A 19628-nucleotide genomic window follows, 5' to 3' on the forward strand; every position below is an offset into this window, starting at 1 on the left:
CACTGTGCTTTTCACAGGGAATGTAAATATTTTTGTCAACATGTGTTTGGTTGTAGAGACAAACACTGTGATTTTAAAAATGCCTAATGTTTCAAATAGATATTTACCCATTGAAACAACATAGTACAGGCCAAGGGCATCCCTAAATCTAAGAAGGCAACTACAGCCTGTTTGAAAACAGGTAACCTATTTTTCTCCTGAAGTAATAAATCTGTCTCTACCAAGGAATAGCTTCATGGATTCTATAATAAGATTTCAGTACAAACACCTTGTTAAAGAATTGTCACCTAGGAAACAATTTTTAAAGTATTTGCAAATGAAAAATCTCCCTGAGAGGACCTGCAAGTTTAAATTTCATATGTCTTCAAATAAATAATTTCAAAAGATCACTCTTTTCCTGACCTGGAAAAAAATTAACCAAATGAAGAGTAATTAAGTTTTCCATTTTCCTGAAAAATGCTCACAAAAAGCCCTAATCAAACTTTTGTTTTTATTAAGGTTTTATTATACAACCTTTGTTGTATAAAATTTTCTCTTTAGTTATGTCACCTCCAATGTCATATGAAGATGGAATTTCTTTTTTAAAAAATATATTTTATTGATTTTTTACAGAGAGGAAGGGAGAGGGGTAGAGAGTTAGAAACATCGATGAGAGAGAAACATCGATCAGCTGCCTCCTGCACACTCCCCACTGGGGACGTGCCCCCAACCAAGGTACATGGCCTTGACTGGAATCGAACCTGGGACCCTTGAATCCGCAGGCCGACACTCTATCCACTGAGCCAAACCAGTCTGGACTGGAATTTCTTCAGTTAATTTTTAAAAACAGCAGCATTTCATTACAGCCTAGGAAATATAGTCAACAATATTGTCATAACTGTGTATGGGGCCAGGTGGGTACTGGAAATATCAGAGGAACACTTTGTAAAGTATATGATTGTCTAACCACTGTACTATACATCTGAAACTAATGCAAAATAATATTGGATGCAAATTGTAACTGCAAAAATTATTATTTTTAAAAATAACATTTTAAGAATATGACTAGGTTATTGTTTCTTGATACACAATGACTATTGTTTATTTAGAAAAGAAATTAGCAAAAGTCAAACAAGGTATAAAAATACAATTCTCTTCAAAATCAATTAGCAAAATCCTAAGAGAAAGTGAGGGGTGGAGTGTCTAGATTGCACTTAAAAATATATTTGATAAGTTAATGTATATTAATGCATGCATATCAATATATATAAAAGCCTAAGTGACAGTTAGGACCGAACAACTGGAATGACCAGAACAACCAGTCAACCAGTTGCTATGAGGCACACTGACCAACAGGGGGCAGATTCTCAATGCAGGAGCTGCCCCCTGGTGGTCAGTGCACTTCCACAGCCAACCTCCCACAGCCCCTCCCCCTGGCCGGCTGGCCTTCCCAATCAGCCCTAATTGGAGGGCCAGCCAGCCAACCTCCTGTGGCCCCTCCCCCACCCCCCAGCCTGCTGGTCAGCCACCCAATAGGCTTTGATTGCTGGCCAGGCCCAAGGACCCGACCCATGCACAAATTTGTGCACCGGGCCTCTAGTACTATATATAATTCTATTGTTTACATAGAATCAGGCCTTACTATTGTTAGTTTATGTAGAGTAATAGCATTTTCACTGATGATTTTGATAACCAGTGTTTTCCTTCCCTCAATAGACTGACTAGCTTAAATCATTCATTACTTAGTGTTTTTAAAACATTAAATATCAAAATAATAAGCTTAGTAACAATTATCAAAGGGAATGTTATCTTTTTAAAAAAAAAAACATACACATGCCACACCGGTTTGGCTCAGTGGATAGAGCGTCGGCCTGTAGACTGAAGGGTCCCGGGTTCAATTCTGGTCAAGGGCATGTACCTTGGTTGCGGGCACATCCCCAGTGGGGGGCGTGCAGGAGGCAGCTGATCCATCTCTCTCATCGATGCTTCTGGCTCTCTATCCCTGTCCCTTCTTCTCTGTAAAAAATCAACAAAATACTAAAAAAAAAAAAAACATACACAAATTTTTTCTAAGGAAGTCTGACCCAAAGCAATAGAAATCATATTGAATCATTCATTCTGCAGCTGGTTCCGCTTGTCATTCTGCTCACTCCAGACACAAACAAACTGACTACCCAATCCAGATATTATCCTTAACGGTTAGATGCTTAGTTGAAGATTACTGCAATCACAGCTATCAAATAAACCACATCCAATTCAGGAAACCATTAACCTTAGTATAAATCTATTTTAAACAGACTACAAAATGATAATAAGTGCAGTATTTCTCCACTAGGGAGTTGGTAAAACCCATAGCCATGGTGGTTAAGCAATCACTTCTCTTCTGTGTCTATTCACTTTCTCTTGATCAGCTTTCACTGTGTCTGTGTTGTTCTTGGTTCTCCTTTGGGCCTGGTGGTGGTCCTTGAGCCAGTCCCATATAGCTTGGCCTCTTGTCATTTCTTCAGTTTGAAAAGCTCAGTCATTAAAGTGCAGATTTTCATCAAGTATGTGATTTTATGTCTGGCTAGTTCCCTTCCTGCTTGCTGCTGCACAATCTGTGTAAATGCTGGAAGTACAGAGCTCCTACAGTTCCTTATGAAGTCCTGGGCTCCTCTCTGGAAATGCTTCAGAATGCTTGCCTCTGAAATGCCTTCTTCACTAAAATGATGGTCGTTCTAAGACTTCCTGTGTTTTGCAAGGGTGAGAACATTCTTGAGGGCATCCCTGCTTCTCTTCTGTGATCCATTGTGAATTTAACTCAATCACTCCTTCAGCAAATACTTATTGATCACTAACTGTAGGTCAAACACTGCATCAGATTCTGAAAATATAGCATGAAATCACAGAGAAATCCCTGTCTTTCTGCTCACGCCAGACACAAATAAACTGACCGAAAGCAAGACTGGGCAGAGGGGCTACCATATTATAATTCAGGTTCCATGACAACCGTGGCTGACCACAAGGGAAGCTTAGGGTTCAAATCAGCGTGGCACCCCACGGGAACAAAATGGCAAGACTTCCTATTCCCACCTTAATCAGTCATAAGGTGTGGCTCCCCAGGCAAGGACACGGTCCTGCACTAGCTGTCTGTCCGTAGGGGAGAGCATTCCTGGAAGCACTGAGACCGTCCCCAGCAGTGGGCACTGCAGTCTTCCCTTCCTCGGAGGCCTGGGTGGTGCATCCTCACTCCGCCACATTTGATCTACATTAATACTCCAGGGGTCACTTTTATGCCGATTGCCCCTGGCCAAGCCTTTCAGATGGTTTGGAGGCCCACATTCAGCTGTACACTCTCACTCCCCCATCTCCCCAATTCAGATGCTAACCATTTTGAGTTTGCCCCATTCCCTGCCCATGATTGGACTGTTCATTCAGCTAAAGCAAGAGAAGTAACTGGCCTTTCAACAATTTTTGCTTCTGCTGAGTCTCTGTTGGAAAATGTTATTAAATTCCAGTACTTTTGTACCCAAATCTCCTCCCTTTATGATAATATCTAAGCAATTATTACTATCATGGATACAATAAAATAGCTTATTAAGTTAATTATCTAGCTAAAAATAGGACCCTAAAATAAAAGAAATCATGTATTTGTCTGCTTGGTTTTTGTTTATTTGTTTTGTTTTGTTTGAAGTGGAACAGTTTTATGGGAAACTGCCCAGAATAGAAAAATATGGGTGACTTAGTAAAATTCAGGTCTTGGGCAATCTGGGAGAGGCCTGAGGTCAGGGGTGTGGAAAAGGGCAGATATAGATGTGCTGATGGGGAAAAAAGAGCTGACATAATATCCAGTACTGGGTATCCTTGAGGTGCCAGAGAGTAAATCATGTTTCAGCCACAGGCCACAAGAGAAATTGAAATACAAAATTCTATTTCTCACAGGTCCTGGAGAAGTACCCAGTGCACCTCCAGGGGCCACATGGAAGGTATAGGCAGAATGCAGCCAGAGCGAGAGGACCTGGGCACATTAGGGTCTGTGGGTGGAGTGCTTTGGGCTCCTAGGCTTGGACTAGATTGGTCAGTTCAAACCAGAAGAGTGCCCCAAAGAGGTCTTCTCTAAGGGTCACAAAAAGGGAAAGCATTGAGGAGCAGGGGAGACTGCTGATCACATAGGCTGTTGGGGAAGTCACATCAGGAACATACATTCGCTTGTGACTCTTCATGCTGCTATCGAGGGCATGTGCTTGCATGAAAGGGCTAGTGTTAGTTTAAGGTCCTTGTAGGCCACTTGGCCAAACAAAATGGATACTGAGGCAGCAATACCTTGGAGTCGCTTAGTTTAACTCTTGACAGCATGTAAAACTGTTGTCCTTAATATTGTCTACAATGTAATAGCCCAGGGAGATCACTTTCAAGTAAAGGTAAAAAAGTGACAGGCTCCCTACATGCTCAAAATTTCCAGATTCTAGTGCCTTTCCTTTAAAGAGAAACAGACAAGCAAGTGTCATTGAATATACATGGAAAAAATTTAATACAACATATAAGAACAGAACAAGTAGGAGAAAAAAACATCATAAGGGAACAAACAGAATTTTTAAATGTGGGGAGAAATAACAAACTACAATTAATATCCTGAGAGAAATAAGACAAGGTATTGCTTCCATGAAAAAGAACAGAATATAATAAAAAGTATATTTATAGAACAAGCCCTAGCCGGTTTGGCTCACTGGATAGAGCGTCGGCCTGGGGACTGAAGAGTCCCGGGTTCGATTCCGGTCAAGGGCATGTACCTTGGTTGCAGGCACATCCCCAGTAGGGGGTGTGCAGGAGGCAGCTGATGGATGCTTCTCTCTCATTGATGTTTCTAACTCTCTATCCCTCTCCCTTCCTCTCTGTAAAAAATCAATAAAATATATTTAAAAAAAATAAATATAATATTAAAAAAAAAGAACAAAATAAGCCATAAATATTAAAAAATATAATGTTAGAAAAGGAAGACTCATTAGAAATTAAGGGAAAACCTGCCATAAAGTAGACAAAAAGTTAAAGGATTTTTGAAGAGGATAAAAATAAAAAGAAGGTAATTAGAGAACAAATCTAGAAACTCCTTCAGAAAAAAAAAAATGAGAGCATGAAGTCATCAAAAATGTTTTAGGATTATTTCTAAAAACTAAAGAATATGAATTTTCAGTTTGAAAAAGTCCATTAAATGTTCAAAAACATGGAAGAAAGACAGATCTAATTTAAGGCACTAGTAACAATGTAAAAAAGAAAAATGAGTGTCAGAAGATTCTACAAGCTCTGATAGCAAAGAAAACGGTTAGATGCAAAGCAAGAACAATAGAAGCTAAAGAAAAGCCTCAATCATCCTTTAGATAAAGTAAAGACATTTTTTAAGATATGCAAGTTCTAGAAACATTTACCTCCCATGTACCCTTTTGAGTGAGCTTCTTGAGAAAACCCTACAAAAAAAAGGAGGAAAGTAAGTGGAAGACATGAGATATGGAGAAGAGGGGATACATCAGGGAAACATAAAGAATGTTCAGATGACAGTGATAGGTGGAAGTTTCCATAGTAACAGTTGGACTGCATGAATGGAGGGCTATCAGTCCAGATTAATGCAAGTCAACAAATAATCTCCAAGAGTATTTTCTAAATTACATAAAATTTAAAGAGCATCTGATGCATCTGAATATGTCATAACAGTTTTGGTTAGCTACAGAGAACTTGTAATAAATCAGGATAATGGTGCTTGTCTTCAAAGTGTTTATTATCTACTAGAGGCTTAGTGCATGAAATTTGTGTACTTGGGCTGGGGGGGGCGGGGGGGGGGACATCCCTCAGCCCAGCCTGCACCCTCTCACAGTCCAGGAGCCCTTGGGGGATGTCCGACTGCCACGTTAGGCCCACTCCCCTAAGCCGGCAGTCAGACATCCTTAGCACTGCTGTGGAGGCAGAAGAGGCTCCTGCCACCACCGCTGATCTCACTAGCCGTGAACCCACAAGGGGTGTGCACTGACCATCAAATCCTGCACTGAGCGTCTGCCCCCTAGTGCTCATTACGTGTCATAGCAACCCGTCGTTCCACCATTTGGTCAATTTGCATATTGGCCTTTTATTATATAGAACTAGAGGCTCGGTGCATGAAATTCGTGCATGGGGGAGTCCCTCAGCCCAGCCTGCACCCTCTCCAATCTGGGACCCCTCAAGGGATGTCTGACTGCTCATTTAGGCCCTATCCTGGTGGGATCAGGCCTAAACAGGTAGTCAGACACCCCTCTCACAATCCAGGACTGCTGGCTCCCAACTGCTCGCCTGCCTGCCTGCCTGATCACCCCCTAACCACTCCCCTGTCAGCCTGATCGATGCCTAACTGCTCCCCTGCCGACCAGATTGCCCCTAACTGACCTCTCCTGCAGGCCTGGTTGCCCCCAACTGCCCTCCCCTGCCAGCCTGGTCGCCCCTAACTGCCCTCCCCTGCCAGCCATCTTGTGTCCACATGGTGGTGGCCATCTTGTGTGTTGGAGTGATGGTGAATGTGCATATTACCTCTTTATTATATAGGATTAGGGAAGTAGAGAAGCCAAGTTAAGCATTTTAAGTAACTGTAACATAGTATCATATGAAAATATGGTAGCCCAGCCAGCGTGGCTCAGTTGTTGAAAGTTGACCTATGAACCAGGAACTCACGGTTCAATTCCTGATCAGGACACATGGCCAGGTTGCAGGCTCCATCCCCAGGGTGGGGTGTGCAGGAGGCTGCCAATCAGTGATTCTCTCTCATTGATGATTCTACCTCTCTCTCCTCCCTTCCTCTCTGAAACCAATAAAAATGTATTTTAAAAAAAGAAAAGAAAAGAAAATATGATAAAAATAAAAAAAAATAAAAATAGCATGGGGATAGAAAAAAAGGCAGCAATGAATAAGATATGGAAAAACTAATAAGCCCTGTTTGTCATATTTGACTATGAAAAAATGGGTTGCCTTCTAAAAATTCAGTTCATTCTCTGAGATTTTCTGTGACTGATTTCTAAAAGAATTTTCTTCAGTCTTTGGAGATATTCCAAAAGCGTGCCAAGCATGCTTTGTAAGAATAAATGTGTAGGAGACTTCCAAATGAGGAAAAGCATCTGGATAGAGTAGGACAGGTTTGTTTGTTTCAGAAACTTCCTCACTATATAAAAGGAATAAAATCACAGAATCTTAAAGCCAAGATTTACTAGATTAATTTCCTCATTTTGTTGAAGGTGAACTTGATACAATCACTTTCATAACTTCTACATTCATCTAAAGTTCTAAAGGAGGCATAAGTAAGAGCCTCAGTTGAGACAAAAAAGTATCCCATATTTTTCTGTTTTACAATCTCCAAATTCAGAAGGGAGGGGTGGGAGTGTAAATAAATCTTTCAAACGTAAGAAATACGTATTTTACATTTAAAAGATTAGCTACAGGAAATAATTGGTTGCTAAGTTGTAGAAATCACAGTAGATGTTTTTCCAAGAGGTTGGCACATTCTCTCCCCCAAAAAACAGCTATAAAACTACTAGATACAATGTTTAAAAACAAACATTTTGGAGCTCTAGAAATCAGTGAATGGCAATGAGCTTAAACGATATCTTTTCAGTAGCAGTCAGTGCTTAATGTTATAGGTATTCCTTTCGGTGAGCATTATTTGAATAATTAAAAGAACACCATGAATTAATTAAAATTTGAAGTTCCTACTCACATTTTTAAAATCAATTAACATATAAGAAAAAATTTCATAACACTGACATTTACCAAATCAGAGTGATTACAAAATAACAACTACAACACGTGTTTACTCTACAACAGGTAAGATGATGATTTTTTTGTATCAGAAAGGTAGATAATTTTTTTTCTCCACATAATAGCTGGAAATGAATACATAAACACAGTTAATGAAAAGCTAGAACTTAATGACACATTTATTTTTCAGAGAGACAGCCTACAATTTTTCCAGAATCTAAGATAGCATTCCTTTTATCTAAGCTAGAATTCAAGATTAGAGAATTTTTTGCACTTGCCAAAAAAGCACTCAAATTTTGCCATATTTAATATCCTTTTTGTTCCACGAAAGTTGTCTACTAACTAAAGTCATTTTGGGTCATGGAGGAAATTCAAGCTCTCAATTGAATGACAACTCTCAGTTACCTTTTAGGTTTTCTAAATAAATAAAGAGCAGGTGGAAAAGGGAAACGCTGAACATATTTCTTCTTTGTACAGTACTTCTAGAATGATAAGAAAAATAGGGGACAGACTATGTATTTTCAAAAAATAGCATTTCTGCCAATGAGTTTGAGGAAAATGTGCTTATTTGTTTTCTTCTTTAAAAAAAACAACAACATTTAAATATATTAGGGATTAATGTAAATATCCACAATCATTCTGTTCCCAAATAACATTGAGGTTGGGGCAAGGGCAGAGAATTGTTTCTGAGTTTAAAAGCGCCCCCATGTGGAAATAAGTAGTCATTACTATCTCTCACAATTTTGCTCCATTTGCTTATTTCATACCTGGTACCTGGAGATTTATGAAGATTTCTAATGAAAGCTGACCAGTGAATTACTTCAACAAGTAATTATAATTTATCAGCCCCTCAGTTGTATCTGATGGCACCACTGATACTGGGTCCTAGAGCAAATTAAGTCTGAAACATCGCTGGAGGAAAAGGTAATAAAACTAAAGCTAGCCTCCTTTGGGCATATCACGAGAAGAAGGCAGGGAGATTTGAAAAAGACAATCATGCTGAGAAAACAGAAGGCAGCAGGAAAAGAAGACTAAATAAGAGGGGGAATGACTCCATGAAAGAAGCCATAGGCCTGAGTCTACAGGAGCTGAGCAGGGCTGCTGAGCAAGGACACTGTGGACACCCCTCAGCCACAGGGTTGTCAGGAGTCAGAGCGGCAGGTGAACACACACCACTGAGAGATGCAAGCTGAATACCAACAGCGTGATTTTGTGAATCGCCATAACCCTAGTGCTTAGCATAGTGCCGAACACAAAGTGGAAGGTACATAAATATGATTACATGAACTAAACAATGATTATATACATTCACATAAGCCAAAAATCTAAAGGCAACATTTGTTCTTCTCTTATTCACACTTCATATCCAGTAACCAGTTCCATTGACTGTCTTCCTGAAGCTTCATTGAAGCCAGACCCACTCCATTTTGCTGCCCAGGTTTAAGTCCACATAGCCCCTCTCTGGTCATTGGCAATGGCCTCAACTGGTCCAATCTGACCCAGCATTCACCGCTAGCAAAGAAATCCTAAAACAAAAAACAGATTAACTCTTGACCTGAAGAACAGAGGAGCTGTGGGATTTCCAGCATGGTAGAGTGAAGAGGTGGGCACATCCTCTCCCCATTAAGCTGTCAGTGCTTAATGTTTTAGGTATTCATTTTGGTGACCATTATTTGAATAATTAAAAGAACACCACGAATTAATTAAAATTTGAAGTTCCTACTCACATTTTTTAAAGCTGGCCAATCTTAACATATTTGCCCATTTTGCCATTAGGTACTATTTTCATTTTTTTAAAATAGGTTTTTATTGATTTCAGAGAGGAAGGGAGAGGGAGAAAGAGATAGAAAGATCAATGATCAGAGAGAATCATAGATTGGTTGCCTCCTGCATGCCCCCTACTGGAGATCGAGCCCACAACCCAGGCACATGCCCTTGACCAGAATAGAACCTGGAACCCTTCAGTCTGCAGTCCAACGCTCTATCCACTGAGCCAAACCAGCTAGGGCCTATTTTCATTTTTTAGACGTATACTTTAAAGATATTTTTTCAAAGCCCAGGTTAGCAAAAATCCATTAAAAATAATCTATTTGTAAGCAAGTATTATTTCTAATAATAAAAATTAAGGCATATATTTTAGTAAATTAGTACTCTTCTGTCCCTTTCAGTGGTTCATTGTCATTGAAATAAATAGGAATAAGAACAATAATGAACTAGAATTCTATCAGTACTAATTAAATTTATTCAGATTTTATTCATGAAGAAAAGGTCAGCCTAGGTGTTTAACAGTAAGAATTTAGAATTTAGAATTTAGAATTTAGAGTACATCTACTGTGAAAGACTCTGTTGTATAAGTTCTCATTTTATCAAATGATGAATAATTACTTTTAAATGTATGTGGTGAGAATTGAGAAGCTAGTAATGATGAATTTTTTCCATTATAATATTTATAAAAAATTAATTCTTATCATTTTTCCTTATCTCTTTTCTGCTCCCTGTTCCCAGTTAATTTATAATTGTGATACAAAGGTTGAAACAAAATTATATCCATCAAATTGAGGCCAACATCTATGTTATTACAACTTTGAGCAAAATGAGTTTTAATTTGCCAGCACTGCATCCCAGACGTGCACGCTCAGAGTGGCAGCAGCTGCTGAAAGGTCTTTCCGTTTCCATAGATGTTCAAAAACTAGCTTGACTCTGAGATGTGACAGTCTGTTCCATGCTTCTGTCTCTGGATCTATTTTCTTCGTCAGTTCATTTTGTTCATTAGATCCCACATCTGAGTGCGATCATGTGATACTTGTCTTTCTCTGACTGGCTTATTTCACTTAGCATAATACTCTCCAGGTCCCTCCATGCTGTCTCAATGGGTAAGGGATCCTTCTTTTTTTTACTGCTACATTGTATTCTGCAGTGTGAATGTACCGCAGCTTTTTTATCCTCTCATCTACTGATGGTCACTTAGGATTCCCGGGATTTTCCATTTAATATTTTCAGACCACGGCTGACCATGGGTCACTGAAACCATGGAAAGTTAAACTGCAGATAAAGGGGCCCACTGTTATCTTGCTGCTTTCTCCTCTCAAGGATTGTATTCATGATAATTGACTCTTTCCAGTTACCCATTCAAGCTATGCCGTTTCATGCCACTGTATTTACTCAGCTCTTTTCTTTCCCCAAAATTCCCTCCCTGACTCTCACTGGACCTTTTTCACTTTTTCCTTCTCTGATACCTGGCAGATTGTTATTAATTGATTCATCCCCAGTTTCTCCTAGAAAATTTTTATAGCTCCCCACCTCCAAAGGAGGTCAGTTGCATCAATATCGTGCTACTTCTGCTTCCTGTCCATTATTGAGTTGTTATGCTCTTGACACTAGAGCAATTTGCTCATTTTTCTATCTCAACTGGAGGGCTTTGAGCACCTTGAGATCAGTCACCAAATCACCAACATCTTATAAACATCCTACACAAGGTGTATGTAAAATAAATGGTTGAGCAATATGCGAATCACACAGAGGCTTGAGCATAGGAACTAAAGAGAACACAGTTTTTATGGAAATTGAGTCTATGGGTAGAGATCCTACCGCTGTTAAAGGAGGCAGGCATCACTGAGCACCAAAACTGAGAAGACACTCTACTATTCTTTTAATATAGATTGTTTCAGTTTTGTCTTCCCCAGACTTCAATCCTTGGTATATTCGTTAATGCCTGCGCCATATTTGTCTAACTTTAAACTAATACTGAACTTCTGTACATACTATTTACTTGATATTTTTATTTAAATTGGCTTACATTTTACTCACTAAATTTGTTTTAATGGAAACTGTGTATCATTACACTAAAGTAGAAAATTTAGCATTATGTTCTAAGTACACAAATTATACTTAAAAATAAATATAATGGGAGTTTGGCTTAACTAATGCACAGTAGGTAATCGGGACAAATCCTCCTACTGAGGACAAAAGGAAAAGCTAAACAAGGTATTTTTAAAAGTTTGTTCCCATGCATTGGAGATCTACCAAAGCATAGAGAAATTTAAAAGGTTAGATCTGAGAGAATATAGGAAAACCAGGGAGTTAACTCTTACATTTATAGCCACATTTTTTTCCAAGTACTTGTTCCTGAGATACTTAGAAGCCAAGTAGAGCTTTCAAAATTTTTGCATGTCTAAAGAGAAAAAATAATGAATTTTAGGACTTCACAAAGAGAGAGAGAGAGGCTAGTGAAAATGCAGGCTTTTGGTCTGGACCCCAAAAGACTATACTTAAAAAGCAAAAGTGAACTAGAAATATGCTGGTCCTCACAAGGACTAAAGTCTGGTTCTCAGTCTCAAACTTTGAGTGGATTAAGCTACTGTCCCTAACCAGGCATCTGCCAAAAGCAAAAACATATTTTCTGGAACAGGATAATATCATACTGATCCTCAAAATTTTCTCTATTTTGTTACATATACAAGGGAGGGGTTGTAGATTGGTGATCAAAAGAAAAAACAGACAATAGTACGAGAGTCATAGTTAGCAAGCATAGACTTTAAAATAATTATACTTATTTTTTTAATATTTAAAAGTATGCTTAAACAACTGAAATACAACTGAGATTTTGACTAAGAACTGGAAAATAGATATAAGAAAATAACCATACTGAAGCAACCTGACAAAAAGGATGGAAAATAGATATTTTGAATATAAATCTTATCAGATTAAAGAAATTCCCTTTTGTTCTTCACAATTTTCAATTTTTGTTGTTGTTATAAATGGATCTTGCCTTTAAACAAATAGCCTTCATCTATGAAGGCTATTATATTATTTTCCTCCTTTATATTATTTGAATTTTCATATTTTTTCTTCTGTCAGTTTTGATAAGTTTGGGCTTTTTTCTAGGAATTTTTTTCATGTTTATCTAAATTTTCAAATTTATTTGCATTTGTAGGATACACTATTTGCAAACACTGATTTAATTATTTGTACCTTCTTTTTTCCCCTTATATCTATAATTTTTTTCCTTACATTTCCTAGAGATAATCGGCTGATGTTTCTTCTAATTTTTTAACTAAATTTGTTCTTTTATCACTTCCTGGATAATGCAAGAACCTTTGAATATTTAAACTATTTTAAGCTTCATCCAACTAGTTTGTGGTGGGTATTTGAATTTTCTATAGATTTGAAACCTCGAAAGACATTTTTTCCATTGTTTCGTACAATTGGTATTTATCTTCACGCATATGTAACCTTCCGTGCCCTTTATGCCTTCCTGCATCTCTAGATTCATTCTCCCGAGCTTCTCTCAAACGCTGCTGGTATGATTACTCAAAAGTGCTTGTTGTTGTTTTTTTGAAAGGTCATTATCCCACCTCGTTTTTGGAGTGAAATAATTTGTGCTGAGTGTACAATTCCGTTTGTTTATTATTATTTTATAAGCCCTTTGAGAATTGTGGGGAGAGGGAGGAAAAGGAGGCCATGCCATGATGGAAGGAGGAGCATCCTGGGAAGCCAAGAACAGCCAGGAGGCCTGCATGACTGGAGGGAACCAGCATGGCAGAGAACAGCAGGAAATGAGATGAGGGAAACATTTAGAATCTAAGTGTGTAAGGTTGTAAGGATTTCTTAGTTTGTAGGTTTTTACTCTAAGTGGAGTAGAAAATCACTAGGCCAGCCCTAGCTGGTTTGCCCAGTGGGTAGAGCGTCGGTCTGTGGGCTGAAAGGTCCCAGGTTTGATTCCGGTCAAGGGCACATGTCCGGGTTGCAGGCTCAATCCCTAGTAAGGGGCATGCAGGAGGCAGCTGATCAATGATTCTCTGTCATCATTGATGTTTCTCTCTCTCTCTCTTTCCCTCTCCCTTCCTCTCTGAAATCAATAAAATTATATTTTAAAAAAAGAAAAGAAAATTACTAGGCTATTTTGAGCATTAATTTACTTATTTTGTATGCCAAATTATCTCTGTTTTATCTTCTGTAGTTAAAATCGATTGGGGGGGTGGTTTGAACACTGAGATTCCATTTAGAGCAGTGGTTCTCAACCTTCCTAATGCTGCGACCCTTTAATACAGCTCCTCATGTTGTGATGACCCCCAACCATAAAATTATTTTCGTTGTTACTTCATAACTGTAATTTTGCTACTGTTATGAATCGTGATGTAAATATGTGATATGCGTGATGTATTTTCATTGTTACAAATTGAACATAATTAAAGCATAGTGATTAATCACAAAAACAATATGTAATTATATATGTGTTTTCTGATGGTCTTAGGCGACCCCTGTGAAAGGGTCATTCGACCCCTAAAGGGGTCTCGGCCCACAGGTTGAGAACCGCTGGTTTAGAGATCATTGTAATAATCTGTGATTAATTTGATGATGATTTGGACTAAGGTGAGAGCAGTGGAAGTGGAGAAAAATGGTTAGATGAATGTATTTTTAAGGCAGATCCAAGAGGTTTCCCTGATGGATTGAAATGTTTGGTGTGAGGAAAAGAAAAAGTCACAAGTAACGCTAAGGCAGTGGTTCTCAACCTGTGGGTCGCAACCCCTTTGGGAGTCGAACGACCCTTTCACAGGGGTCGCCTAAGACCATCAGAAAACACATATATAATTACATATTGTTTTTGTGATTAATCACTATGCTTTAATTATGTTCAATTTGTAACAATGAAAATACATCACGCATATCACATATTTACATCACGATTCATAACAGTAGCAAAATTACAGTTATGAAGTAACAACGAAAATAATTTTATGGTTGGGGGTCACCACAACATGAGGAGCTGTATTAAAGGGTCACGGCACTAGGAAGGTTGAGAACCACTGCTCTAAATTGTTTAAGACTCAGAAGGAGCCTGGGAAAAGACAAATAATTATTAAAGTTATGAATAAAAATAGGCCTGTGCTTAAAAGCATGGGGATAATGCTTTGTTTAAAGATGTATCCTTGTAAGGGCTTCTTCAAGAACATTAACCTTGGCTTCTAATTTTTTTTTTTCTGTTCAGATTTTATTTGAAATCTAATTCAAATTGCCAAAGCTACAAAATGGGGGAAGACATCTGTATTAGTTTTGCTAGGTCACAGCATTCTAAAACAAAATAGTACAGCCAGCAGATCCATTAAACACATTTCTGATGAAATTTATTACCACAATAATTTCATATTGAAAAACAGCTACAACAAAAGTAATTTACACAATAGAAAACAATGACAGGTCTACCGATGCAGTTACTCATGAGTTTACACATGCTTCACAAATAAACAAAAATCCTAGGAATGCTCTTTCATTTGATTTTTTTTAAAAAACAGACCGTTCAGGCACAAAACAAAATTGCATTTCCAATAAGTGACAGCATCTTAAAAATGTATGTCAATGTTCGTTTTTCTTTAACTTTTTATGAGACCTGTGTGGAGATCGAGACTGGGATCTGGATTTCTTCCCTGGTTTTTTAGGGGATCTAGACCGTGATCGCCTGGACCTTTTAGGTGTTCTTGAACCAGATGGTGATCTTTTGGCCTTTTTGCTAACATCTCGAGGAGAATCTCTGTGAGATGACCTGGACCGCGAACTCTCTTTATGCGATCTTTCTGAACGCTCTGATCGCTCCGCCTTTGGTGATGGGGACCTCACTCGTCTACCACTGCTACTGTGAGGTGGGCCAGGGGACATACTGCGTCGCCTTTTCCTTTCTTTCCTTGTTGGAGTACACTCATCTTTTTCCTTCTTGTCTTTGGATCGAGATTCCAATTTTTCTTTATCCTTCTTATCTCTTTCTAGTTCTCTTTCTAATTCTTTCTCTTTCTCTCCTTGAAGAAGTTTATCTCTGTAGTGTTCTACTTGCTCCTGAAAGCTCTGGCCTGGTTTTATAGGTCGTTTTCCAGATTCCAGTTCATCCTGAAACTTCATAACTTTGAGCTCAATTTCACGAAGTTTGGCTCGTTTTTCCTCACTCATTTCAGAGTACTTAGAGAACTTGGACTCGGTCATTTCTTCTTTGATTGGATTAGAATATAAAGGATGTTTTTCAGATTTGGAACTTTGAGTATCTTCTTCATCTTCACTTTCTTCTTTTTGATTTTGATTTTCTTCTTTTTCTGATTCTTCATGCTGGTCAAATAACTCCCATTTAGAAGTTGTTACAGCCTGTGCTTCCAATTCAGATTCATCTACAGCTTCCCATTTTGATGGAGCAACTTTAAATATAGGCTCATTCTTCTTTGAGTCTTCAGTGGCATCCACTAAAGGCACTCCATCAAGATCATCATCAAAACTCTTTATAGGGACTCCATCAAGATCATCAATGGGAATTCCATTGATTCCTATTGAATCAATAGGAATTCCATCCACATCTTTCAAAGGTGCACCATCAAGCTCTTCTTCAATAGGGGCACCATCAAGGTCATCTGGTACGTCCTCTGTTTCCTTTTCTTCAATAATATTTACAAGTCCTAAGAAAATATTTTGCAATTTGATCAAAAAAGGTTCTGGATAAATTGCCCAATCTTTCCATGCTCTGAAGCAGGTCATTACCCGTTGCTTAAAGTTTTCAGACTGTAAATGGCCTTGAATTGTACGATAGGTAGCATTGAGGTCTGAAAATATCTGACATAACTTTGTTTCAAAAATTTTTCTATAATAGGAAGCATTGGCAACTTTTGCTGAAGAATTGTACAAAACATCAGAAACCAAATACAATCTGGCAATCTTTTTGGGAAGGGGCGTCTTTAGGATCGACAATGACTCAGTAATGCAGTCCACTATTTCTTCAGCAGCTTCAGCATTATTAAGACAGAAAACCATTGCATCTCCAATATCATTTTTCCTTGGAGTTAACCGTTGCAGGATTTCTTCTAATTTGTCCCTCTGTTCTTCCTTAAGTGCTCCCTTTTTATTAGGCTCCTCTACAAAAGCTTCTGTTTCTTGCTTTTCTGACATCCCGTGCAGGTATGGATTTAATGGTGGTGGCCTCCAAAAAGATCCATTTTTGAACATACGAAAATCTTCCGTCCGCCACTTAGTTGGAGAATCTCCCTGCAGAAGAGAATAAAGCTTCCACCTATAGTAAACATGGGCTGGTGTCTGGTTTTCAAATAAGAATCTGAACATGGGATTGTTGATTTCTCTGTTCATCATCATAGCTTCAAACATTGGCCCTTCACGTACAACAAACTCTATCATTCGATGTATCAGGGCGAGCAAATTCCTTTCTGTTGGGATAACCACTTTGACTATGGCTTGCGACAGAGTCTTCTCAAAATCCTCCTTGTTTTTAGGTGGTGGTAACATGGGAGCATTGGGGTTTTTTAACCGCTCTCTAGGCTGCGCATTAAAAGGCAGTCCTGATGGAGGTGGGGGAAGCATATGTTCCATCATAGACGGTGGTATGTATATTGGATGTGGAGGAATAGGCATAGCTTTACCCCAACCTAACTTCATTTCAAAAGACATAATCATCTTTCCATTTAAATTTTTTAAAGCTCTTTCAGCATCTCTTCTATTCATAAAGGCCACAAAGCCACAATTTCTCTCCCTTGCTCTTTCATCATCAGTTCTAGGCCACATAATTTTCACACTGGCTAATGGTCCAAATCTTCCAAATTCTTGGCACAGCATTTCTTCATTCATCTGTGGATTAATGTTTCCGAGGTATAAATTAGTAGTGCTTGGATCTCCCACATCATGTGACCCAGTCGCATAATCATCAAGAACAGCTGATCTATTTCTTCTTGAAGGCGCATCCTTGGAACGCCACTGACCATCAGAATCTGACTGAGGAGGCTCAAAGCGACTTAACCTGCCTTTTGTTTTATGTCTCTCATCACGCTCTTCTTGAATTTGTTTCAATTCTTCTTTGAAGAGTTCCAAATTGCTTTTTTTCTTTTCTTTCTCCCCTTTCTTCAGTGGAGGTTTTTTGGTTTCTATCGCAAGAAGAGATGGTGGTCTTTTGTTGGATGACTGATTTGGAGGGTTTTCTTGATCTGCAAATCTTGAAGATGGCTTATAGATTTTGCCTCTTTTTTCATCTGCTTCATGTTCTTCTTTAGCTGCGTTAACAACACCTCCACGCACAAATGTCTTCACTTTATTACCATCACTTCCTTCAAAAGCAGCAAGAAATTCCTCATAAATCGCAGCAGCAGCCTTTTCATCCTCCTTTTTCTTCAATTCTTCTTGCTCCTTCTTACTTAAAGTTCGCTTAGTTGTACTCATTTTTCCAATACTGAATGCTTTAAGTTTGTTTTCTAGAAGAGGGTTTGAAGTATTCTGGTGAGGATAATCACAAAGGTTTTCACGGGCACTTTCATTCCTATAATTATGTTTTCTTGGGCTCTTAGGTCGTGTTTGACTTGGCATATCACTTTCTGAGGGTCCAGATGAATGAACCTCTGATGATCTTGTCTTTGAACTGGCCTTCTGAGAGCCATCTGGAGTTTTGTCCGCCATCTTGAGCTTTGCCCCTCCTTCCGGCTTCTAATATTTTGTCTATTATTTCTTGGGTACCTAGGGGTTCCTGTTAGGGCATCAGATGTTGGGGTCCAGCCCCATCAGGTCCAGGGGTTCCCAAAGGTGTGGACGGAGTTGGCGAAGAAGGAATGACACGGAGACAGTGTTCAGTTGATCAGCAGCCTAGCCAGGATCTCCAGCCAAGTTCTGTGTTTTATTGTCTTGTTACATCTGTATTTATACCAGTTGATTTTAATCCTATCAATTTCTATTCCAAGGGTTAGGGTGTTTCTTATCTCCATTCCAAGGAGTAAAGATTATGTAGCTTAAGCGTGATTGTTCATAGTTAAAGTGATTAACTACCCGCCTGGCACTTAGTTAAGGGGATTTATTCCCTCCCTAACTTCAGGGAAAAATCCCTACCTGGGGAAACAACCTTTCTCGGAGAGGTGACCTTGGTTAAAACACATAGCACCAAGAAGGGGAGCAAACATATTAAGAACAGTATGCCATATATGCCAGGTCCCTTGAAACATATGCTGTGTAGATGTTTCTTCCCTGCAGCGACTGTGTCAAACAGCAAGGAAGGACCGGCTTCCAGCAAGTGCGATTGAAACTTTGTGGTCCCTGTGCAGAAGTCGGTTTTCGGCCTGGGCGAGTCTATTCTGAAGAAGTGGCGTTAGAAGAAGTGGGGGGTTTCCGTCGGTCCGGCGACGGGAGACACGGTGCAGATGGGCCGCGGGATATGCAGAGCGGGGGAGGCACTCGAGATTCATGCATGAGTTGAGTGAGCCAGTCAGTCAGCAGTCTCATGTGCAGTGGTTAGTGCTAGTCGAGTCCGCAAATCACGCGTGGGTGACAAAAATACCTACTCTAAGCATAAAGTTACCTGTATTTTTCCAACCAGCTGCAAATCCCACAGGTATTTTTGTCATCAATTTATGAATTATAATTCTTTTGTGTTGGTGGCTTTATTATTATAAAATGAAACATTTTTTAGGTGCCCTGTTTGACATGGCTACAAAGAAGCAGCAAAGAAAACGGAAGATGAAAACCGTGAGTTTAAAGTTGAATGGATCGAGACTTTCGAGTTTATTCAAAACTTAAATGGCCTTCCGACCTGTCTTATTTGTCAGGAAAAATTGGCACAGAACAAGAAATCAAATTTGAAGAGACACTTTACAACTAAACACGTGTCATTTAGTACTAAATATCCTGTCGGTGATGCAAGGAAGAAAGTATTTGAGGAACTTCAGAAGAGTCAAGAAAAATCAAGTTCTGTATTTAATTACTGGATGCAATCTTCCAACAATGTTAATATTGCAAGTTTTGTGGTTAGTCAAGAGATTGCTAAGAGAGGAAAACCATATACAGATGGCGAATACATAAAAAGTTGTTTTATAAATGCATCTGAAGAGCTATTTCAGGATTTTAAGAACAAAGCAGATATTCTAAAAAAAAAAATTAAAGAGTTA

At 38.8% G+C, this 19628-nt stretch overlaps 1 pseudogene; it reads right to left on the reverse strand.

Moving 5' to 3' along the window:
• Positions 1-15078: 15078 nt before the first annotated feature.
• On the reverse strand, positions 15079-18153 carry LOC138996904 (U2 snRNP-associated SURP motif-containing protein pseudogene; annotated as a pseudogene).
• Positions 18154-19628: the final 1475 nt, after the last annotated feature.

The sequence above is a fragment of the Myotis yumanensis genome, unplaced genomic scaffold (assembly GCF_028538775.1).
Source record: "Myotis yumanensis isolate MYYU_CA2020_CCGP unplaced genomic scaffold, mMyoYum1.0.hap1 SCAF_1, whole genome shotgun sequence".
Taxonomy (NCBI): Eukaryota; Metazoa; Chordata; class Mammalia; order Chiroptera; family Vespertilionidae; genus Myotis; species Myotis yumanensis.